This window comes from Cupressus sempervirens, chromosome 9 (assembly GCF_028749045.1).
Source record: "Cupressus sempervirens isolate cs-2001-9-10 chromosome 9, ASM2874904v1, whole genome shotgun sequence".
Classification (NCBI taxonomy): Eukaryota; Viridiplantae; Streptophyta; class Pinopsida; order Cupressales; family Cupressaceae; genus Cupressus; species Cupressus sempervirens.
In genome coordinates, this window is record NC_143126.1 from 145,544,020 (window position 1) to 145,570,877 (window position 26,858).

The window sequence follows — 26,858 nt, forward strand, 5'->3', positions numbered from 1 at the left end:
TTGAATATATGTGCATATAATTTTTTTAAATAATTGGGTTTTCCAAACTTCTGCATCAATCCTAGAAGGAAAATTATCACTATTAAGGCATATGATGAGGAAGAGAGGTCTATTAAAGGTCTTATTATGTTACCTATTCAAGTGGGACTAATTGAGAAGATGTTGTCTTTTAAGTTTTTGAGATACCTCTTGCTTATAACATATTGCTACGAATGCATTGGATTTATCATAAGAAAGAAATACCCTCAACTTAACCTAAATACATCAAGCTCCCCTACAATAGTATTGAAGGATCTAGAACTAGGGAGAATACTATGTCCATTAATGTTCTTTTCACTAAATCCTTGGCATCACATAATATATTTGTTGAAGAGGCTAAGGACACTTCTTGAATGTGAAAAGAAAAGAAAATTTTTGAATATTAGGATGGGAGAGTATCGATTAGATTCTATTGCCACTCTTCCTATTTTTCTATGCTCCTATGGTCAACCTTCTAAAGAAGTGAAACCATCTTCTTCTACTATGACTTTTTGTTGTACCTGTGTTCAATTATTGATATCTTTGGAAGATGAGAATGAGGATAGGGTTGTTAGAGATTGGATCTATTGAGAAGAAGCTCTTGAAGAAGTCACACTCACTACTGAAATTTCCCCTAAGAAGAATGGTAAAAGATATTAGTTTCTTTCTAAAATGAATTATCCAAGTCATGGTCCTTTAAATGATTAAAAATGTTCTTTTATGAATGCAATTCTAGAGACAGTGTTGATAAACAACCACTCTTTATATAGACACCTAAAAATTAACTTACTTGTGATTTAGATTCAATGCACTAATTATTATTCTATTAATTAAGGGTTCTAAATTGTTAATTAATCATCTTATTTCCTCTAAAATCAAATCTTTGCATTATTTAATCATTCCCTAGTTTTAATTGAATAATTAAGTTTATTTGATTATTTAACCTTTAATGAATTAATCATTATCAATTAATTCAATTCAATTTCACATAATTTAAATAATTATTATTAATTATTTAAGTTAACTAATTTTTTCCTCTTCATTAAACTAAATTCTAAATTTAAATCAATTTCATCTTCATTTCAATTCAATTTTACTTTCAACTAAGTTCATCTTTCATATTTAGTAATATTTTTAATTCAATAAAATGTTCTAAAATCTAAAAAAATCAACTTTATGAGAAATTATAAAATTTTATAATTAGAAAATCTTCATTAACTAAAAAAACATTTTTTTTGAAAATCCAAAATGAGAAATGATTTCAAAGTTTCTATTTTCAATTATTGGAAACTTTCTTTGTCCAAAAACTGAAAATATCTTAGATTTTATCCTCTGCCTTTTCCAGTTTAAAATTGGAAACTTTCTAATTATCTTTTTAGACTTTTTCACCCTTTTCTGTTTATCGTAACTTTTCTAAATTGATCTTAACCATTTATGGATTTCTTGTAAATCTATATAAACAACTCTCTTTGTCAGTTTTGTATCAAACTTATGCAAGCTTTCATCACTCATTTTTACATGGAACCCCTACCAATTTTCTATCTTGTTATCATTTAAAATAATATCTTTTATCATTTTCTAGAGTTCAGAGTCAAGTTTTTTTCCAATTCATGGTTGAGTGCAATCCCTCATGCAAACGAACAAAAGCAACAGAAGCATGGAGTATTTTTTGATTTGCATGCACTCATTTTTATGTTTTATTTCTGATAATATGCTTCTTATTTTGTTGTTTGTAGGCTTGAATGGATTAAATAATTCAACATATTGGTTAAATCAAAGCTACTAATAATCTTTTTGAGTCTTTTAGAATTCTCCTACAACATTTTTGGGAACCTAACATGAATTTGGTAGCCCTTGTGGGACCAAGTTATCAAGTTTCAAAGATTTGGTCATATCTCTCAAACTGTGTAATATTTATTTATGAATATTTTTCAATTTTCTAGTTATAGAAAGAGACTACATTAAAAAATTATGAAAAAAAAAATGTTTTTTTAATAATTTATTATTGATTTTTCAATAAAAAAAATAATTTTGGGTTCAAATTAGAGAACTCTTGTAAAATTCTTACATTTCTCAAAATTTATTAAAACTATAGAGGGGGTCTATTATCTGTTGGAATTATGATATATTTGTCATTAGTGCAAACACTTATTTGATTCTGAATGCTTACCAAGCTCATCACTTAGTCTACAGTTCACATCGAGTATTCAGTAGTTATCTTACAAGCTCAGCAGGTAAATAGTTTTCACCAAGCTTTCTAAAGGATACCGGGTGAATGGGCAGTTCAGCAGTGTTTACCGAGTGAAGAAGGTAAACAAAAGAATCAGTGTTTACTGAGTGTAGAAGGTAAATGAAGTTCAGCAGGGTTTACTGAGTGAAGAAGGTAAGTAAAGGAATCAGTTTTTACTGAGTGAAGAAGGTAAACAAAGGAATTAGTGTTTACTGAGTGAATAAGGTAAACAAGACTCTGTGTTCATCGAACACAGCAAGGTAAACGAAGAAGATAGTTTCTACCGAGTGACACTATATCTACCGAGTCATCTATGGTTACCAAGTTCAAAACTACATCGGGTGATTAGTATGGACCAAGCCTTCACTTCTACCGAGTGCATGATGATGCCGAGTAATGTAGTGGATGTCGAGTATCAGAAGGTCACCGAGTCAATTCAGTAAACCCAAGTTTTCTACTATCTAGCTGACTCAGTAATATTTTGTTCACTTATGTTTTGGCTTACCTTGTAGTTGTAAATATTGGAATGGTATATATGTAATGTATGATATCATTTCTAAGAGGATATATATAATAAGAAAGTATTGTTCATATTTGAAGAAGGTATTGCTATCAGCAGCAGAGCAAAAAGAATACAGCAAGGTCAGCATAAGAAGCAGAAAAGTTATATCTATCACATCAGGTGATCAATGCAAAAGGATCTTATCAGAAAACAAGTTGTAAGTAGATCCACTATTTCATCCTAACAGGTGAATCAGTTTTTAAATCCTTTAACAAGGTAGACTTAACAGTCTTTTTTAAATCTCCTAACAGAGTGCATACTTCACTGTATGTTTGTAAATCCTCTAGCAAGGTGGATCTAGCAGTCGTACTTGCTCCTAACAGGACAGATCATTAGAAGTGATCAATGTAAGCTTTAACTAGCCAACTTCATACTGTAGTAACAAATTTTTGTGGGTATCATCCCCACCCTAGTTTTACTTGCTAATTGGAAGGTTTTTGTGTCACCAAATCTCTGTGTACATGTGTAATGAATGCTTGTTCTTTAAGTTATGCAGTAGATCAGATGAATGAATGGTAAATGATTAATATGCTGAATTGATTTAAAGTTTTATAAGTTACTAATTCACCCCTCCCCTCTCAGTAACCTATCTTATCCTGAATATTTTCAACAATTGGTATCAGAGCATTGTGGTTCTCAAGATAAAGTTTGATAGCTTGAGAAAAGATCAAGAACAATGGAGATATTCAGACTTGACAAATCTATTGAAAATGAAAATCTAGATCTGAAAATGGCCATGGCTCAACTCAAAGAAGCAAAGGAGCATCTTTCTCAATCTCTAAAAAGAAGGAAGGAACTTGCAAGACAAATGAATGATCATCAGTATGTTGAAGAAAATATTGAAGACCTTTTACCATCAAGCAGCTCAAATGAAGGTGATGAAGCAATCAAGGAACTCCTAGCAAAGAATGGTTCTCTGCAGGAAGAAGTAAGAAAGCTTAAAAGAGAACAAGAAACCTAATCCATCAGGCTATGTGAAGTTTTTTAACATAGAAACAAGGCAAATGAAGACTTAGAGGTAAGAAATAATCAATCCCTTTAGCATGAAAATCTTGTAGGTCAACTATCTAATGCAAATAAAGAAATTGTGAATCTAAGATCTGAGAATGAAAGTTTGAGAAATGATTTAATCACTGAAAGACAAATCAATGCAAGCTTACAAAGTGATCTGAGATCTGAAAGACAAATCAATGAAAGTTTGGAAAATGACTTAATCACTGAAAAGAAAACCAATGAGAGAATGATGAAATCTCAAGCAGACATGACTCAATTAAATCAGCAAAGTGAGCAAAACTTTCATAAACAAAAAGGTAAAGCCGGTCTTGGATATAAGGAAGAAGGTGAATCCTCCAGACAAGGTGCCCAAAGGAATCAAAGACCCACTTGCAATCACTGTGGCAAGATAGGTCATACATCAAACAAATTTTGGAGTAATGAAAAAGAAAAAAATCAATGGTAAATGCTTCAACTGCAATCAGCATGGTCACAAAGCTAATGAATGCAAAGAAAAACCAAAATTTGAAGGCAAATGTCACAAATGCAAGAAACAAGCTCACAAAGAATTTGAATGCAGATCCAAATCACTCAATCCAGCTAAACAACTTATCAAAGAAATCTTTGGATGGGACTACAATACTTGGTGCAGATGTCATTATTGTGGAGAATATGGACACGTTGGCAAAGACTATTCAAGGCATCACTTGAGGAAAAGAGACACAACAGTAAGATGCTATACATGTATAGAACTTGGCCATATAGCCAAGAATTGCATGAATACTAGAAGAATTGAAGATGAAAAGAAAGCTAAAGCTTATAACATTCGGAAGCAAATGAGACAATAGTGGATTCCTAAATCTACTGAGCAAGATAGTTCAAATGATGGTCATGTCACTCAAGAAATGGGTGACTCCATCATTTCCAATTAAATTTAAGAGGAATCAAGAACTACATCTTAAAGCCATATTTTAAGCAGTTCTAGAGTGAAAGGGTGCAACTGATCAAATCAGTATTTCAAATACAAAGTTCAAAGAAAGGTTATCATTCACTATGTTGCATCTACCAAGCAAGGTTGGTTGAAGACCTCACCAAGCTAAGTCAGGAGTATCAAAGATTTTGTTCATCCACTGAGTTGCAAGGTTCTACCAAGTAGGTCAATGACAGACTGGCAAGTACTATGTCATCTCAGCTACCTTTGTACTGAGCATTAATGATAGTATTTTTGTCAAAAGGGAAGAATTTGATTTCATTCTTCACTGCGACTAAAGAGTTAAGGATTTCTAGTTGCATGCGAAGCGATTTGAAGCAAAATTCCTGTGAAGTAATTATTTGAAAATCTTTTCATCCATCGAGCAACAATGGTATCCACAAGCACTAGCAACAGCAAGGTGAAGAAGGGTTCTGAAATGCTCGTAAAAGGAGTTGAATTGAAAGCCCCAAAATTCAAGGTAGTGCCCGCAATTGCAGAATCACTCAACCCAAATGGAGCTCAATCACAAATACCACCCAAGGTACTTCTTATTAATGATATTCATACTCATTTCAAATGTTCTAGTCAAGAAATTATAAACTTAGAGATGGACAATGCCCTAGGTGAAATGAGTATAAATGACTCTCTGAAACCCGAATTCAAGCATCTGGAAACCAAGGGCTTGACTCATATCTCGCATATGCTTAGAAACTTCCAAACCAAATGGATTAGGTATATCTTGAGTCAGGTGCATAATGGTCATTTGTGGTTGGAGCAACCCGTAGTGATAACAAAGAAGATGATTCACAAAATCATGGGTCTCCCTATGCTCAACAAAGCCAAAGACACCAAAACCCTAGGTTTGGAAGAGCTACAGAAACAAACCCTAGCCTAATGGGACAATAGAGGTTTAAAGGTCAACATTGTACCTGATGTCAAATTAAGATTTGGCATTCATATAAGTGCATATAAAATATATAGTTCTAGCAGATTAAATAGTGTACCTTGTGAAGCTATGGATTTGGCCCTCAAGGTTGTAAAGAAAAACCTTGAACTTGATCTATCTAAGGTATTACTAAAACAATTGAATAAAAATATGGATAGTATAAGGACTTCCAAAAATAACCCTTGTAAATTTGGTTCTCTATTAATATGTTTATTTTTCTATGTACAAAAATTCTTTCCATCCAAAGGAACTATCATATGGAGAAAAGACATTCCAATTTTGTATCAAATAAATGAGTTTGTAGCAGAGATGGGTGAGAATTTTGATAGTATCATGGACAACTATTTTGAAGACTTCAAGGAGAGAATGAATAATAGGTTTCAGATTCCTCCTAAGCTTGTTGAAGATTATAAGGATGATGTATGCTTTATGGTCGACTATGACAAGGTATACATTCAGGCAGTCAGACCCCAAGTTGCATGAGTGAAACCTCTTCCCTATGAGGTAAATATTGATGAAACCAAAGATATCATATAAGCACTGGTAAATGAGCCAGTAGACCCAAGGCAAAAAAAATTTGGAACCTATGATGAAGCTAAGGCTAGAATTGAGCTTGAAATCAAGCTACCATAGGCCATAAGCAAGGGCAAGAGGAAAATAGCTAAATTGAAAACTACAACTAGTCCTCTTATGCTCACCAAAGGAAAAGGTGAAGATGAAGAAGGTGAAGAAGAAAGAGGAGAAGATGAAAAAGAAGAAGAAGAATCTGCAGAAGAACAGCCAAAGAAGAAAGGTAAGGTAATCATTACCAAACCTAAGAAGAAGCCTACTACAATATTCATAAGAAGGACAAGGAAAGGTAAGCAGGAACCTATATTGTTCAGGCTTGCACCTACATTTGAGAAAAGGCTTAAACAATTGGAAGAAGAAGCTGGCATCACAAATTTCAAGGCATTGAAATTTGAAACAAGAATAGATGCTAAGAAAATGCAGATAAAGGAATTGGTACTAAGCAAGATGGGTAAATGGAAATACTCCCTAGGCCAGATTGCCCCTCAAATCTCAAAGGAACTACTGGAAAGATTGCAATCAAGATGGGAGTCAACAACCCAAATGGTAAAAGACATCTATGAGCAATCTCTGAAGAATCTGAGACCAAGTCTCACTGGAGTAGAAGTAAAGACTGAAATGAAAAATCATGAAGGTAAAATGATGATTAGATTCCACACCTATTTGATTTTGATCAAAGACATTGAGCATGATGTAAATGATGCTACAAACATGTGAAAAATATATATCATTTGCATAAGCCCAGTGAAGACCCAGTGGAAATCAAAGATGATGACAGTAGTGAGGGTGAGCACTCCATCCATTGCAGTCTCACCAGGAGAGCTACATGCATTAATGGAAGAAGGCAAAGAGGAAGAACTTGAAGAGGAAGATAAGGAGGAAGATGATCTAGTGAAAATTGCAGCAGCAGTTATTGCATCCCTTCCTCACTCTCCACCTAAAATTGTCACATCATCAAGGTTGGAGTTAGCTTCAGCAGGTTTGATAACATCCACATTAGATTTAACATCTACACCTACCACATCATAGTTCTAGGTATCATCAATGGAAGTGTCTACCACTTCATCTACCAAGATGTAGCCCTCTTCTTCAGCTACCAAACTAGCCTCCTCAACTCCATCATCTTCAATCAGTATAATAGTAAGTTCCACAATTTTGTCAGCTACATTAGCACCAATTTTTGCACCGGTTAGTCTTCCCATTATAAATATTCCAGCTTGTTCTACAATTTTGTCTACATTATCTGCATCTACTTCAAATCTAGTTAGATCATATATTGCATTACTGAGTGTACCACCAATTTTGGGAAGTACTCCACTTTTTGATCCGATAAATACTCCTATTGGCACTCAACCCTTAAGTATCCCAGTTTTTACTACTAGACCTTCCATCTCCACTATTGTGCCCACTCCCAAGGTCAAACCAGTCATCATAGAAGCCAAACAAAAGCAACCATTAAGACTTCTACTCACTGGAAAATAAATTCTTGAGGATATTGACCTAGACACAGAAATAGTGATTCCTAAAATTGACTACGAAAATGCTACCATTAAAGAAATGAGGTATGCTAGTCAACTAATTGAGATGAAGGCTATGCAAAAGAAGTTAAGGTCTGAAAGGGATAAGGAATATAGAATAATTGAGAATGCCCGAAATATTATTACAGAAGCTATAGGTATTGAAGTAGATTCTACTCAACACATTTTGATTTAGTTAGAAGAGGTTATTAATAAATTCAATGAGGACACCTCTAGTTAGGACAAACTGATTGAAAATATGGAAAAGAAATTTGATAATAAGGTGCTTGAGCACATTGCTCAGCATATTGCAATAAAATAGGTAGAATTGACCACAATTTTGGTCAATCTTGAAAATTCTTTCAATAATGTAACTTCACTTTTCGCTAAACTCTGTGATGTTACTGAATACAACAAGGATATCAAAGAGAAATTAAATAAAATTAATAAGGATATGAAGGTCAGTGCCCAAAAGCTGCAACTTGACCCCAGTTCAATTTCATCCCATCATCTCAGAATCAATTTTTTGTCAAAAAAGCAGGCAGAACTACTAAGAGAGGAAGCAAGGATCAGATCTACATTGATTGACATTCAGAATATGATTCTTCCTGTCATGGACACAATGCAGAAACACATTGTCTACTCCAAAACATTGATCCATGACAACAATTTTTCAGTTGCAGATCACATCAACTTTCAGCTGAAGTTCAAATAGCACTTTCCACCTACACAATTTTGCAAGAAAATTGGGATAAGACCTTGGCTCTTATTCTCAAGGAACATTTTGAGTTTATCTCTCATTTTGGTGTTTCTATGTAAATGCATACTGATTACTTTGGTATTATTGTCAAAAAGGGGGAGAATATATGTAAATAAGGAAGTAATATGTAAAGATAGAGATACTTGTAAATACTATGTGCATATTATATGGGGGAGATATATGTAAATCAGCATGCAAATTTTGCACATAAATTTTGACTCATAAGTGTTTTTGTCACTAATACCAAAGGGGGATATTGTTGGAATTATAATATATTTGTCATTAGTACAAACACTTATTCAATTTTGAATGCTTACCGAGCTCATCACTTAGTCCACTGTTTACACCAAGTATTCAGTAGTTATCTTACAAGCTCAACAGGTAAATAGTTTTCACCAAGCTTTCTAGAGGATATCGAGTGAATGGGCAATTCAACAATGTTTACCGAGTGAAGAAGGTAAACAAAGGAATCAGTTTTTACCGAGTGAAGAAGGTAAATGAAGTTCAGCAGTGTTTACCGAGTGAAGAAGGTAAACAAAGGAATCAGTGTTTACCGAGTGAAGAAGATAAATGAAGTTCAATAGTGTTTACCGAGTGAAGAAGGTAAGAAAAGGAATCAATTTTTACCGAGTGAAGAAGGTAAACAAAGGAATCAATGTTTACCAAGTAAAGAGGGTAAACAAGACTCTATGTTCACCGAGCATAGCAAGGTAAATGAAGAAGATAGTTTCTACTAAGTGACACTATATCTACCGAGCCACCTATGGTTATCGAGTTCAGAACTACATCAGGTGATTAGTATGAACTGAGCCTTCACTTCTACCAAGTGCATGATGATGCCGAGTAATGTAGTGGATGTCGAGTATCAGAAGGTCACTGAGTCAGTTCAGTAAACCCAAGTTTTCTACTATCTGGCTAACTCAGTAATATTTTGTTCACTTATGTTTTGGCTGACCTTGTAGTTGTAAATATTGGAATGGTATATATGTAATGTATGATATCATTTCTATGAGGATATATATAATAAGAAAGTATTGTTCGTATTTGAAGAAGGTATTGCTATCAGCAGCAAAGCAAAAGGAATACAGCAAGGTCAGCATAAGAAGCAAAAAAGTTATATCTATCACATTAGGTGATCAATGCAAAAGGATCTTATCAGCAAACAAGTTGTAAGTAGATCCACTGTTTCATCCTAACAGGTGAATCAATTTTTGAATCCTTTAACAAGGTAGACTTAATAGTCTTTTGTAAATCTCCTAATAGAGTGCATACTTCACTGAATGTTTGTAAATCCTCTATCAAGGTGGATCTAGCAGTCGTACTTGCTCCTAATAGGGCAGATCATCAGAAGTGATCAATGTAAACTTTAACCGACCAACTTCATACTGCAATAATGAAGTTTTGTGGGTATCATCCCCACCCCATATTTACTTTCTAATTGGAAGGTTTCTGGGTCACCAAATCTCTGTGTGCATGTGTAATGAATGCTTGTTCTTTCAGTTATGCAGTAGATCAGATGAATGAATGGTAAATAATTAATATGTTGAATTGATTTAAAGTTTTATAAGTTACTGATTCACCCCTCCCCTCTCAGTAACCTATCTTATCCTAAATATTTCCAACAATTATCTATGATTTTATTTTTGATGAGAAATAATATCTGAAATTAATAGATTTTAAAAAAATGGTCTATTTTTAAAAAAATTGACTCCTAGGCCATAAATGAGCATTAAAAATTCTTACATTTTTGGAAAGATATCTTATTTTAATTAGTGTTTTGTTCTTTTCACTTTTATTTTTTGGACCAGCAATTTATTAAAAATTTGCATCTTTATGACCTCATTAAAAGTCATTAAAATATCAAGTTAAATATGTAGTAAACTATCAATCTACATGCTTATCCTTTCTAATGTTCATTGGTTTTAATTTCATATTTATATCCTTCACTTTTCTAGTCTTATTTTGGACTAACATTTGTGGAAGCTAGTGTGAATGCTAAGGAGTTGGAACGATTGCCCAGGTAGATGCCAAAAAAAAAAATTTAAAAATCTCAAAAATGTGCCTAGACTTTCTTTCCTAGCTTTAAATTAGGTAGGCCTCAAAACTTTTCTATGTATCATTTCTTTGTCACATTTTCAAATTTAGGATTTAGTCAATCACTTTTCCTTCTAAGGAATCAACAAACATTAAAATTAAATCCTTTAAGAAAAAGGCCTAGGAAAAACAACCATGTTTGTTGTGTTTAGAGGCTAAAAGTAGTAAGGATATGTTCTCATCCTTCTAGATGATTGAACAACTACTTCAAATAGCTTAAATAATCTCATTAAACTACTTGGTCTTTATAGAATCTCATCAAAAACTTAATATTATTTAACTTTCTATTTTGTATATCTATCAACCAACTGTAAACAAAATAACTATAAAATTAGCATGCAACACATAAGATTCACATAAGAAAATGGCACTATGATTTAAAGTGGAAACCCAATTTGGAAAAACCCACTAGTAACATGCTACCAACTTTTTGTTCTTCTAAAGTGAGCTTATTTAAGAGTTAACCCTATTAAAGTTTACAAAACACAATATTGGGTATGGCTTGTTAAAGGATTTAATCACCTTGTTAGGAGTGGCTTAGTTAGAGGACTTTGGATTATTTAATTAGAATGTCACCTTGATTAATGAATTTACAAAATTACTATTAGTTCAACATTGATTAAAGGATTTTGATTACCACAATGGTTAGAAATTAACAACAAGTTTTATCTATAAAAAATAACTCACTTTACAAATTTAGATCTCCATTTGGCTCATTTGTCATTTTATTGACTGGCCTCCATCATAATCTACATCACTGATCTACTTGGTATTCCTTCAAGAAATCACACTTCACTAATCTTCTCACTTCTTCTCTTCTACTCTATTCTTTACATGTTCTCCTTAAGATTGTCAATCAATAATGAACCAACCTTAGAAAACATCTATTATGCCTCCTTAAATAGGTTATTTGATCTTTTATTGTTTAAAAATCACTATAGAGATTAGTGTTAGATTAGATCCATTGGATCTATCCATCATTTTGTTCTTCCTCTCCTTTCTTGATACTTTTAGAAACTCCTTAAATCATTTCCTTTGATCACACGACAAATTCTATTTGTACATTGAATATGCCAACTCATCAATCCTTATCATCCACATATTTTGACTAATCACAAAATTCAACTATGTTGGTTTCAAACTTGATTATTTCATAAACTATCATTTTTTTGATGCTCATTAATCATTGTGTAGCTCAATCACTAATGTGCTATCTCACTCAACTTTTACCATCTTGCTTGTTCTTCACTATGCTTAATCACTACTCCAACTTGCTCGGCTATATCTATCACTCAACTAATATTGTTTACTTGGCTAACCTTTAAGTTCCTTATAGTCTAGTAAAATTATCACTCAATCAAGTAAATTGTTTTACTCAATTATTTTTCTTTTCTTCTAAATATCAACTCAACGATCTTCCTTACTTCATATAATCATTAAATAACTTATTATCTTGTCAAATCCTCACTAATCAATTACCCATTATAATGTTTTCATACTAACTCATCTCCACTCAAAAAATTCACTAGTTTTTCTAGTTATCCCTCTTGTCAAATCCTCTTTTACATTCAATAGATATGGCACTCAATATAGGTATTAAATGTCTTACAAGTAATGTTTGACATAAATGAAAACATAGCAATTGTTCCAATTGTAGTTTCCAACAATATCCCTCTTTGGAACACCTCTAATTACCATGAAAATACAAAATACATCATCATGATGTATTAGTAATAGCTCCTCTATGATTTAATATAATTTTCCATTAATATTCTTAGTTTCATTATTATTCTCATCTATGAACTCACTTATACTTCTCCGTCTAATATACCAATTATATATTCTTTAATACTAACACCAACTCTATTACTAACTATATTGGAAACACCTCTTGTTATATTCTCCTCTCATAATTTAGCTTCTCTCTCTGAGCACTAGACGATAAGACCTCTAGTTATATTCTCCCTCTTATATTCATCCAACTTCATATGTCTCCCTCTTTTGATCTTTGCACAAACTCTTCATCATGATATGGTAACTGCATAACTTCTCCCTCTTTGACAATAGTGTCAAAGACATCAACCATTTGCATGTATAAATTCTCCCTCTTTTCTCTAGCATACATATATTCTTCAATCTATCACTATTTGACTAATATTTAAAATTCATTCCATCTTTCATCTTTACCTTGACTCCTTACGGTCAAATCTTCTTCATGCTTCAATCCATCCTTTCACAATCCTTAGGTAGCTCCTAAAGTGTGACTTCCTACATAAATAATTAATATATTTTGATCATAACATTTGATGCAATGTTGCATCTCTCCTTAGCTTTCCTCAGATAGGGGAATGACCTCTAGCTTGCCTCTTAGATACTCATAAGAATCCTTAGGTAATTCCTTAGTGAATATGTCATCTATCTTCTATTTTATGTTCACATATTCTAGTCTCACTTCTTTTTCTTATACCAACTCTCTCAGGTAATGTTACTTGATAACAATATGTTTTGTCTTTGTGTACATCACAAGATTCTTACGTATGTTTATAAAACTTGTGTTCTCACAATATATCACAACAAGTTCAATTATCTCTTCCTTCATACCTTTCAAAAATTGCTTGATCCAAACAATTTTAGAACAATTGACTATTGCAACAACATATTCAACATGTATCATGGATTGAGAAATACAATTTTATTTCTTGCTTGTCCATGAAATCAATCTTCTACCTAGAAAGAAATCACCTCCACTTGTACTCTTTCTATCGTCTATGTTTCATAATCAGCATCTATATATACTTTTATCTCAAACTTGTCACTCTTTTTTGTACCATAATCCATAGTCTTTTGTTTCTTTTAGATATACCAATATCCCTTTCACAACCATCATGTGATTTTCTATAGGATTGGATGAAAATCTAGCAACAATTCCAATAGTTAGTGCAATGTCAAGTCTACTATATATAACATATTGCAAATTTCTAATCATTGACCTATATAATGGTTGATTCACGTTAGCTAAATAATAATTCTTTGAAATTTTATGTCTAGTCACCATAGGTGTTACAACTGGTCTTGATTCTTCCATTCCAAAGGTCTTCAAAGTCTTATTGATATACCTTGATTATGTAATGTAAATACCTTTCTTCATCTAATAAACATGCAATCCAAAAAAGAACTTAATCTCACCAAACATTGACATCTAAAATTCCTTCTTTGTCTCATTATAAAATGAGTTGCACATTAGATATTGTCCTCCAAATATGATATCATCAACAAAAATTTCAGCTAGCAATATCTTACTTTCAAATTCACTTTTCAAGTATAGAGTGATATTGTCATTAGTTCTTGCAAAACCAATTTTCACAAAATAAGTATGTAACCATTCATACCATGCTCTAGGGGCTTGCTTCAAACCATATAATTTGTTGTGTAGTTTATATACCATATTCCTCTTGTTAAGATGGACAAATCCTTTAAGTTGATCAATGTAGACTTCTTCCTCCAAGATTGCATTCAGCAATGCAGATTTAATATCCATTTAGTATACTTTGAATCCTTTGTAAGTAGCATATGCAAGAAAATTTCTAACTCCTTCCAACCTTGTAAATAGGGAAAAAATTTCACCATATTCAACTCCTTCCTCTTGTGCATATACTTTACAAACTAATCTAGATTTGTTCCTTATGACTTCACCTTTCTCAATCAGCTTGTTTTTGAAAAATTACATTCTTGTCCTTTGGTCTGGGTACCAATGTTCATGTCTTTTTTTTCTCTAGTTGATCAATTTGTTCATTCATTTCCTTTATCTAATCTTCATTATCCAAATATTCTTTAACTAATTTAGGTTCAACTTCACTTAATAAACATCTATAATTTTTTCAACTTACGTCTTGTCATGACTCCTAGATCTTTGCTTCCAATGAATTGGTCTAGTGTATAATCCATCCTTGCATATTTTACTAAAATAGATTCATGTATTATTTATCTTCATTTATTTCACTTGGTTCTTCTTTCTCTTCTATTTTAGGTATCTTTGGCTTCAACTTGGCTTGATTGGTCTACTATTTGGTTTCCTTTCTTTGATATTTGGCTTCTTCTGTCTAGGACACAACTCCTATAGCTCGATGCTCACCAATCTATTGATTCTTTTAAAATTCCTTCTACTAAACCTTGATAGTGCTTGAATGTTGATGTTCAACAACCTCCTTCTCTAGTTAAAGTAAGGTACTAGGTTCACCTTCATATATATAGAAAAACTTTGTGTAGTCTTTAGGCTCTTTCTTGTGTTCCTCTTCATTATTTTTTGCAAATTCATCAACTCTAAAATTTGCACTTTCCACAATTTTGTTAGTGTTAAAATTAGAACACATATATACCTTTCTCTTAGTGGAATATCCTAGGAAATTACCTACATCACTCTTTGCATCCTTCAATATGTAACATTTTCTTACAAAAAAATTGAAATAGTTTACATTAGGTGCATACCTATACTAGATTTCAAAAGGTATTTTGTTTGCACCTTTCTTCACTTGAACCCAATTCAGAGTATAGATTGCAATGCTTACAACTTCTCTCTAGTAATTTTGTGAAACATTTTTCTCCATCATTAGTATTCTTTCATAGTCCATGATTGATCCATTCCTTTTTTTAGCTATGTGGTGGAGTCTTTGGTACACTTATTTGTCTCTTGATTTCTTTGTCACTATAGAATATGTTGAACTCATTTGATATGAATTCACCACCTCTATCTAATCTTTAGAATTTTAGACTCTTTCCTATTTCTTTCTCAACTCTAGCTAAATACCACTTAAACATTTGAAATGCATCATATTTTTCTTTTAGAAATATCATAGTCATCATTCTAGAAAAGTCATCAAAAAAAGAATAAAATATTTTTCACCATAATAGATTTGCACTCCAATAGGACTACATAAATTAGTATGAACCAACTCCAAAATATCATTAGAAGAATAGGTTTTTCTCTTGAAACTAGACTTTTTTGTTTTACCCATTTGAAATTGTTTGCATATCACTTTATCACATTTTCTTAATCTTGGTAACTATCTTCCTCTTTTCATATTACTGATGCTTACCAAATAATCAATGTTCAGATGCATAGTCTCTTATTCCACAACCAAATATCTTCAAATTGAGAAAATAGATAAATATCTTTACATAGGTCTAGATAGAACAAATTATCTGTTGTTTGATCACCACTTCCAGTTAGTTCACTAGTAGCATCAAAGATATTTTCCTTTATATTTTTAAATTAAACTTGGTAGCATGAATTGATCAATTTTTCCACACTCAAAGTTAGATTTTAATAAATCAACCCAATATGAATCATCACATCCAATCTTATCATTCAGTTTAATTTATCATCTACCTTTTACATAACATGGTGCATCAGTGCAAAACTTAACACTACTTCCATTATAATGTTCTATAATTCCAAAATTACTTCAAGTCATATGATATGAACACTCACTATCAATTATCCATATGTCATTCTTACTCACATGTGAGATTAAAGAAGTTTTACCATCTTCATCAAAATCACTATCAGAACCATCTTCTTCGAAAATATAAAAAGATTTCTCACATTTTTTCTTTGTAGTCTTTGTTACATCGATCATCTCTTCTTTCTCTTTTTCCTTTGTATTCATTTTCCTTCCTTTGTTTCTTTTCATCTCTCTTAGGAAATCTTACAGAAATATGACTAACTTTGTTGTGTGTAAAATAGATAATAGGGACTTTTCCTTTGTATTTTCCTTTTCCTCTTGGTATCCTTCTTGCAAATAATCCTTCAATATCATCAATATCATCTTCTAATTCACTATCACTATCCACATTTCTAATCTTCTTCTTTCTCTTAGATCCATCAAGGGTTAGTTGAGACATGAAAGCATATTTAACACTAGAAAGTGAATAATTATCAAATTTTGATAACTCAAATGCAGTAAGTCTACCAATTATAATATCCAAGGTTAGATCATTTCTAGTTGTACACCCCAACTCTTTAATTGCACACTCTAATTGCATAGATAGGAAGTAAAGTCCTCAATACCTTACTTATCATAGTCTCATCAAATATGATGCCTTCAGCTCCATTGATAGCATTCACAACCTCCTTGATTTTGACACAATACTATGCAACATTTTCTCCTTCACATCATCAAATTTAGCATAACTTAGTATAGGTACCAAATCTATCTTGATTTGGTTATGTTCTTTCTTCACCTTCATTTTCTCAATATTCATAGGTCTAGGTACTTCAATATATTCATTTTATAGCTAGTCATCAGAGATTTTCAATGTTGTGAAGTTATCATTTTTTAGCTTAGGTACCTCTCTCTTATACATATTGATCTTTCATTTGAGTCCTTCAAACTTTCCTTACAAGTACTAGATGATTATTAGAATATTTAGAATAACTAAGAGGGGGGGTAAATCAATTATCCTTGGATCTAGATGTACCAATTTAAAATTTAATAACTTCAAATAGCATAAACAGTCTCATTAAACTACTCAGTCTCTATAGCATCTCATCAACAATTTAATATTCTTTAACTCTATGTTTTGTATATATGTCAAGAAATAGTAAGCTAAATAATTGTATTATTTGCATGAATTATATAACATTCACACAAGTGAATGACACCATGATTTAATGTGGATACCAAATTTGGGAAAGCCCACCACTAACATGCTACCAACTTTTCACTCTTCTAAAATGTGCCTGTTTAAGATCCAACCCTATTAAAGGTTATAAAACACACTATTAGGTGTCACCCTATTAAAGGATTTAATCACCCTATTAGGAGTATCCTAGTTAGAGGACTTTGGATCATTCTATTATAATATCACCTTGATTAAAGAATTTGCAAAATTATTGTTACGTCAACCTTTAATAAAGGATTTTTATTTCCACAATGGTTAGAAAGTAAGAATAGGTTTGATATGTAAAGCACAACTCACTTTACAAATTTAGATTTTCATTCAACTTATTTTTTGGTTCATTGACTGGCCTCCATCATAATATTAATTGCTAATCTCCTTGGCATACCTTTAAGCAATCACACTTCACCAATCCTTTTACTTCTCCTCTTCTATCTATTCTTCATAGGTTCTCCTTAAGATAACCAAAAAATAATGAACCGACCTTATAAAACATATCTTATGTCTCCCTAAATAGGAAATTTTGATCTTTTTCCATTTAATCACCTTAGATCTTAGGGTTAGGTTAGAACCATTAGATCTATCCATCATTTTGTTCTTCCTCTCCTTTCTTGATAGTTCTAGAAACTCCTTAAATATTTTCCTTTGATTGCATAAAAAACTCTATTAATGCATTAAATATTCTAACTCATTAATCCTTATCATCTACATATTTTGACTAATCCAAAAATTCAACTATTTCATCCTCAAATTTGATTCTTTCACAAACTATCATTTTGTTGACACTCGGTCATCACTATGTAGCTCAATTGTTATTTTTCTCACTCATTTTCCACTAACTCTTTCAATCTTCATTATGTTTGGTCACCACTCCAACTTTCTCAGCTATAAATATCACTTGGATAATACTATTTACTTGACTAACCTATAAGGTCCTTAAATTGTTCAATAGCCTTGTAAAACTATCACTTGGTCAAGCTTACTATTTTAGTCAATTGCTTGTCTTCTCTTATAAAAATCAAATCAATTGTCTTCCTTACTTCATATAATTATTAAACAACTCATTATCTTGTCAAACACTAATTGATCAAGTTCCCATTGTAATTCCATCATATCAAGAAAAGAAGGTTGTTGAAAGTATAAGAATGTAGAACAATCATTATTTTCTCATTGATATCAAACCTACTACTTGTTGGAGAGGCAATTGCTTACTTTGGTCTGAATGCTATCATTTAATTGATTGATGAAGAGGATTTGAATAATATAGGATAACAAGAGTACCTAGAGAAAGGTTGAGTCATATGGTGAATAAAAGGAGCACTAAGACCAAATAATCCATTGATGATATAGTATATTGTTTATCTATTTAAGGCTATAATGCTTAGATACACTAGCTAAGTCAAGAAGAATAAGGAAATAAAAATTTGTTTGCTAAGCTTGATTGAGTAAATAGTATGAGTTGAGTGATGATAGTTCAATCCAAGCATAAATTTAGTTGGTGTAGAGAAAAGTGAAGATATAGTGTATGCCAAGTAAATTTAGTATGTGTCAAGTGACAGTAAAAAGATAGTATGTGTAGAGTAAAGTCTAGTGGATGTCAAGCAACCAAGTGTGTGTCAAGAATCAAAGGTTAGTTGTTGAAAAGTAAAAATAATAAGAGTTTGATTAAAGATTCATTGAATCTGAGCCAAAAAAGTTGATTTATTGGATTTTGTGAAGCATATGGAAGATAAGCTTGATGAGCTAGATGCACAAAATTCAAGAAAAAATATTTTGAGGTGAATCTAATAAGGGTTATAAAGGAATTTTCTAGAGGAAGAACAAAACATAAAGATGGTTAGATTCAATGAATCTTACCTAACCCTAAAATGGACTATTGTGGTTAACTCGAAAAATATCTAAATTCTCTATTTAAGAGGATACTAAAACACAAGCAATGGTGGTTGAGAATTGTTGAAGGTTGTTGAACCCTAAGGAAGAGTTAGAGGAGAGAATTTTTATTGCTACATATGAAGGCTTAAAAGATGGATCTAAATATGGCATACCAAGCATGACGACTTAAGGAGGTGAAGGCTTGAAGGGGTGAACAAGCTATCAGAGATGAAGAAGATTGAAAGGCAAGAAAAATGGAGACCTAAATAGAGATCTATAATATACAAGTGAGTTATTTTGTTATCAGATCAAGTCCTACTATTACTCTCTAACAATTGTATCAATTTGGATAAATCCATTGGATTAAGGTTGACTTAATAATCACGAGTAAATCCTTTAATAGGGTGACATTTTAATGAAATGTTCTAAAGTCCTCTAACAAGTCTCACTCCTAATAGGGTGATTAATTCCTTTAACTAGGTCACCATTTAATAGTGTGCATTGTAACCCTTAATAGGGTTGGCTCTTAACAAGGTTCACTTTAGAAGAGTGAAAATTGGTAGCATGTTACTAGTGATTTTTCCGAATTTGGGTTTCCATGTTAAATATTTGTGTCAAATATGTGATTGAATCTACTATGTTTCATGTTTACAATTCTGCAAAGTTGTTTTGACCTAGGATAGTAACCTACAAAGTTTTAAGGTATTAGATGATCTAATGGATGCATGCATGATATGGGTATATGGATATGGCTCTATTAAGTGTTGAAAAGTTTTATTTTTACATTTGGACCTTGGATAACTAATTCACCTCCCCCCCCTAACCTCTTAGTTATTCTAAATATTCCAACAATTAGTGTTAGATCACTTCGTGCTTAAGAGGAACAAGTTTGGAGGTACTTGAAGCTATAGACCAAGATGTATAGAAAGGAGGTGTTCGAGTTGAATAAAGAATTTTTCCTACATGGAAAATTTTAATGAAGCTGCATTTAGGAGGACTTGGAGGTTTTTTGTAGTCAACCATCACTACAAAGTATGTTGAATTTGTTGGACCCCTCACTACCCAACAACTGAAAGACAAGAAAGAACACAATGAGGAAATGTTAGAGATTGCATCTTCTCTAAGCTACTCAGAGTTTGAAGACATCAAAGAATATAAAACTGCTAAAATTATGTGGGATGCTATAAAGAATATTTATGAAGGAGATAAGAATGTGCTAAGAGAAAAATCAAAAATTCTTAGAGGAAAGTTTGATGATATGAAAATACAAGAATGTGAAACTATTGTTTAGTATTGTATAAGAATCAAGGATGTTGTCAATACTATCAGTGTCACAACCCTTAGGAGTAATCTGTGTGACATTGGCTACCTTGGCCCAAAATGTAAGCCAAAATAGGGTTCCAGACTATGCCTAACTCCTAATGATGCCTTGCGGAAGCAATTTCAAACACATGAACTGATTATCTCCCAAGTGTGATAAGGATACCATGAATCAAAATGCTCATCCGATGATGCAAGAACACAAATCAACAAGATGCAAGTGGGGCTGATCACCCAGATCTTCTTTACTATATGCACAACTCAGTTGCAATCTACAAAGATGGATCTTGTATTCACAAATACAGATCACCCCAAGTTACATTACAATTTTACCACCAAGGTCTTGTTACAAAGATTTCAAGCTTGGACTCATGTCAAGCAGGCTTGACTAAAATTGTCTCTCCCATAGCTACCTCTTCTACTTGAACCACTGCTCAAAACCTATTTGGCACACTTTACGGCCTCACAACTCTTCCTGCTACTTTTTCTCTGTATGACTGCTCACTTATCCTTGCTTGCTCACACCTTGCTCACTTGCAACTTACTACTTGATGCCTTTACCTCCTTGCTCAAATGAATTTCCTAAGCCTCCTTATATAGGGATGCCTCAGGTAAACTAGTCATTATGCAAAATAGGTCTTGACCTATTTTACCCTACCCCATAATTTAATGCAATAGCTAGTTGCATCAATCAAGGATATCATAATAGCTATCTTGGCTAGTCCTATCTCAATACCAATATAATGAAATAGGCACGACTAAGCTCGATGCAATATTTTGACTTACATGGTGCATAAATCAGTTACATAGTGTAACATCTAAGAAACACCCACCCCCGGGTCCTATTTTACCCAGTTCATATGCACAAGCTTGTGTTTTCCCAATCCAACACTTAATCAAATCATTAGACATTGTCACCATAATTGTAATGCCCCGCCAAGGGATCCAAAGAATTAACCTAGAATTTCACTAAGTTTGGTAACATTTTTTTTATTTTTACATGAAAGTAAATACCATACATAACTTATTCACAATAACGGAAGCAATAGCAATGTCCATCTAAAAAGTAAACATAACATACATAACATATTACATTCTTTAAGATCCCTTAACATTGAATTACATGCATGAATCCATCTAGTACAACAACCACATGAAATAATAATGATAAGTCCAATGTTCATACATTACATTTCCAAATGCTCAATCATCCACTGTACATGTCACAGGGTATGAAGGCTTAAAAGAATATACATATGTGAAATAAGGTACATCATCCTATTCTAATCCATGATACATCAAAGAAAATCACATGATACACATGATACATCATCATAGAATACATATACATCCATCATAAGATCAAACATACCTAACTAAGTGCACAGTTCCTCCCAACCATTAATAGCATCATTAAACCATCGTGGGCCCTAGCCATCCCTCCGTGCGTAACATCCCAAATCACCGAAGGGATCATCGGTATTAACATAGTAGGAATGTCACTCCTAACATATACAACATCATATGTAGAAAGTAATCTAACATGCAAATATAAGCATAAGATAACATCATCTAACATATGCTAATCATCAATGAAAGGATACATATCCACCATCACGAAGGACACATCAGCCACAATGTCTCGATGAATCTCAAATGATAAGAGTGGAAAAAACACTACCACCCGACCGCGTGGTACCTAAGTGGTCCACTCCCACCGTGCTGAGGAGATAATCTCAAGTCCCAAATAGGCTATCCATAACACATAGCACAAATCTCTATAGTCCACGAATCCTAAAAGTATACTAACTCAAAGGTTCCAATCACAAAACTGACATCTACTTCCTAGAGGCACACAATGACATGTAGGAACCTACTATGCAAGCGAGAAAGTGTCATCGCAATTATCACGTACAAGTTACCCTGACAGTTAGCTAAACTCCACAGGTCCATACTAATTTCATGCGGCCACTAGTATCCTCTCATACTTACGAGGCATACTATTGAATGCAAGGTCACAACCATACGTCTCACTACTCCCATCCTAGCCTATACAAGCACTCAAGGCATGGGCGAGAACAAAACACTTATCTTTTTAGGTTCATTTTGTTAGTATTAGATGTGAATGTTATCACTTATTAATCCAACTTACAATGAGTTACCCTGGTAGCCTCTTAGGGCCCCGGCCCCCATTGCAAGCCACTTCTCGTCACTACATGCAGATATCCTACCCTAATGCTCATGGTCTCATAAATCTCAAAATCATAAAAGATAATCCATAAAATCATCAAATATGCATAAAAGCATCAAATCTCCATGATCAAACATCCATAGAAAAATATGAACACAACAGCTCTCTATTGGCAACTGAAGTGTCACCGATAATCAAAGTATCCAATGGTTCTCAATAACCAAAATATATATCTCAATCATATTGATCGAAGACTCTAGAAATGGTTGAGTCAAACATGTCACAACATGACATCATCAAGAATAAATCCACATCTCAGTTCCATCACGGCGACTAGAAAATAATCAAGGATAACTGATCGATAACTCAAAAATGATTAGCTCAAGTGTCTCATACACATACATCTCAGCTTCACACATGAAGACTGATGAACAAATACAAACAGTAAATACAAAAATTTTATAGAGCATACAATCACATTACCATGGTTGGGCTTATACAGATCGAGACCAAATAAGATCAACATGCCAACACATCTCATAACCCCCGAGCCTCTAGTAACAACCTAGGACTGGTCAACACTAGTTAACCCAAAACCCAAAACAAGAAGCATATAGAACTGTTTTGGTTTTTGCTAAGTTTTCAAATTTGAATTTAGAAGTCTCAGTTTATGTATTCCCAAATTATATTAAGTGGAGAAATTTCACGTTTTTCCTAACCCATGTATTTGTTTGATAGATAAAAGTTTCTCCTCAAAACTATTAGACTCCATTTGCTAATTGTACTAATAATATTTTGTCTATACAAACATTGTTTGAAAAAGATCCCTATCAAAAACCAATAAGACTCATTGTAGATTTTAACATGAATAATCTTCAAATTCTTAACATTATCATCTTCATTAAACAACTCTAAAATTGTTTAATATATATTAAATAGTATTCAATATACATTATAAAAATTCCACTATATTAATATCTCTTTTCTTTTAATTTTCTCTCATTTAAAAATTCATTTACTTAGATTGACTAATAATTAATTACACTTCTTCTACTATTAACTAATCTTAATTAAATTTGATTTAATTAGATTAGATAATAAACCATATAAAAATAATGCATATTAATAAGATTCTAATAAGGGAAGATTGCAATAATATCTTTAATCCATTTCATGCTTTGGTATATTATTTTTTTCTTGTGAAGTTTTAGCATAAAGAACTCTTGGTTATGGGAAATGGAGAAATATTTGTCCTTGAATAAAATAGTCTCAGTACGACGTCCATATCTCCCTAATGAACCATTGGATCAGGCTGAAATTGAAATATGTTGGAGAGGGCCAAGTCGCGCCAATTCTGACTAGAGCACTCGAATAAATTCGATCACAACAAAAAAGTTATGAATGGCTGAGTTCAAGTCTATCCAAGGGGTAGCGACAGGGTAGTTTGTGATGAATTAAAAATTTCCTCTTAAAAATAATTGTTCTCTAAATTTAACCATAAAAGGGTTTATTCATATGCATCCAAAAATATAATTGATAGAAAGATTACATCTAATCATTCGAATTCTCACCATAAAATTTCTATTTTAATTCCAAATCTTGTCTTTCTAATTTAATATAAATTCGAACCCAAATCCGATTCATATCTAATTATTTCTCCTTAATTGGATCTAGGGTTTTTCTATTGTTTTCTTCTCAACCAAATAGCATATCTAGATTCCAATTTCAAATTATAGATTTAATCATAGAGAAGTTTCAGACACATAAAACAGACACGATGAAGACAAGAATGCATGATGCAGAAATAGCATAAGTAAAATCACAAGAATCTACCCGAATTCTGATGCTAATTCGCTCTTCCTCAAAAAATCCACAGAGCAAGCTCCCTTCTTAAGAGTTCTTGAGTCCTCCAATGCTCCAATTGCTCTCCACCCTCTCCCTAAGCTTCTATAAATGTCTGAATACAAAGAGCTCTCAAGAAACCTTCGGAATGCTTCTTGAAACCACTAAAAGGTGTCACCAACTAAGCATGAGTCTTTTCCAATTCTTTTTGATGAGTCATAGAATTGTAGACACCTTGTGCTTAATTGATGCACTAACCCCTGTCTTGTTGACACATGTTAATTCCCATGCAAACTTATAACTCCAATAATTTCTATTTAAATTTTATAAATTTCATTTTAATATTTTATAACTTTTATTATTATTATTTTATTTATTACTTTATTATTATTTTATAATTATTATTAATTTTAATTTCTAGTTTTTTTTTATTTAATTCCTTTTCCCGAATAATTCACATTACAATCAAAATATCAAAGATCATGATATTTTATTAATTTTCTCAAATAAATAATTTATTAATTAAATCTATTTGTTAAGACTTAATTAATGGAAAATTCACCATAGACCTCCAAGATAAAATATGAAAACCCATCATAGAACAAATCATACAAAATAAATCTAAAGGGTTAAAAATCATGAAATATGTCATCCAACACATTCGATGGGTATTCAACTTTGATACTTGTCCTAACTCACTAGGAAAAATGTTTTTTAGGTTTGGGATTTGGACTTGAGAATTTATCTCCCTTCTCTTATCATTGAGATAGTATAATAGGGTATGCTCATCCTAGCAATTCAGGGAAGTTGATACCTGGTACCTGCAACCTGTAGAAAAACCATGCATGTACATACAATATATAATGCTAAGCTAAATAGATAATGGATGGAAGTGGTGCATCGTGTAGATCCCGACTAAGCAGGTGACTACGACTCCCTTCCTTAACCATATCATAAATGCCATACAATAAGAAAACACGCACACCATACACATGCAAGTATGGGGTAAGTAACCATAATAAAACACATGAGATAATAAACCATCTAACTAATCATCATTAATAACTGAAAAAAATCTAATGATCATCATACATACATGAAATGTAAAGTCTAAATGATCTCATCATATATCAACTGAATCCTTATCATAACATCTGATAGTGTCAAAACAACACCACTAAACCATCAATCATAAAACTAGTCTACATAGTCTGATAATAATAGCAACAATAAGTCTAGAAAAGATGTGAACAAGGGTAGGCACTACAATAATTCCATTATGAGTCAAGATCTCCTAGTCTAGCTAAGCCATTCTATGCCAAACTGCCCAGATTGCCTTGAAATGACAACTTCAATCATGCCTTAGTCAATGTCTGTTACAATTAGAGAGCAAATGGAACAATTGATAATGAGATTGTGATCAAAAAATTATTGAGAACACTTATGCCTATCTATTCTATTAAAGTCTCTTCTATACAAGAACTGAGATGTATTCCTAGTAGTAATATGAGCCTTGAAGGATTGGTTGGTAGACTTATAGCTTTTGAACTTTCAAATTTTGATAATTTCAAATCTGAAAATGTTAAATCTACTTTCAAAGCTAAGCTAATACTTAATGAACGTAAAGATAAGAGAAAGAAAAAGGTCAAACATGTTGCTAGTGACAATGACATAGATGATGAAGATCTAGAAGAGATTGAAGCATTTTTGGATAGGAGATTTCACAGAGGCAAAGGGAAATACAAAGGTAAGTTACATATCATATGTTTTAACTATAATAAAGTTGGTCATATCTTCTCTAAACATCTAGCAGCAATCCCTCTATTCTAGGATGATGATGGTGATGTTTTTAAGAGAGAAATCTTATGCTTTTCAAATGTTTAAGTGGTACTTGGCAAGAGTTGAAAAAAAAAAGGTAAAATCTTGAAATGTCTAAGATTTGGCAGAGGTAGAGAGTTTACATCAAATGAATTCAATAATTTTGCAATGACAAAGGAATCAAAAGGAAAACTTCTACACCTAGAACCCCTCCACAAAATGGGATTGCTAAAAGGAGAGATGGATAAGTTATGGATTGTGTTAGGACATTGATGATGGAGAAGAATGTTGCTTTGAAACACTGGAGAGAAGCTATCAGTATAGCTATCTAAACCTTGAACAGAGTACAAGTCAAGAAAGGTACAAATCTTACACCTTTTGAGTTATGGTATGGATACTCACAAAATATTAAATATTTTAAGGTATTTGGAAGAAAGTTATACATTCTAAAGGATAATAGAAAAGGGAAATTTG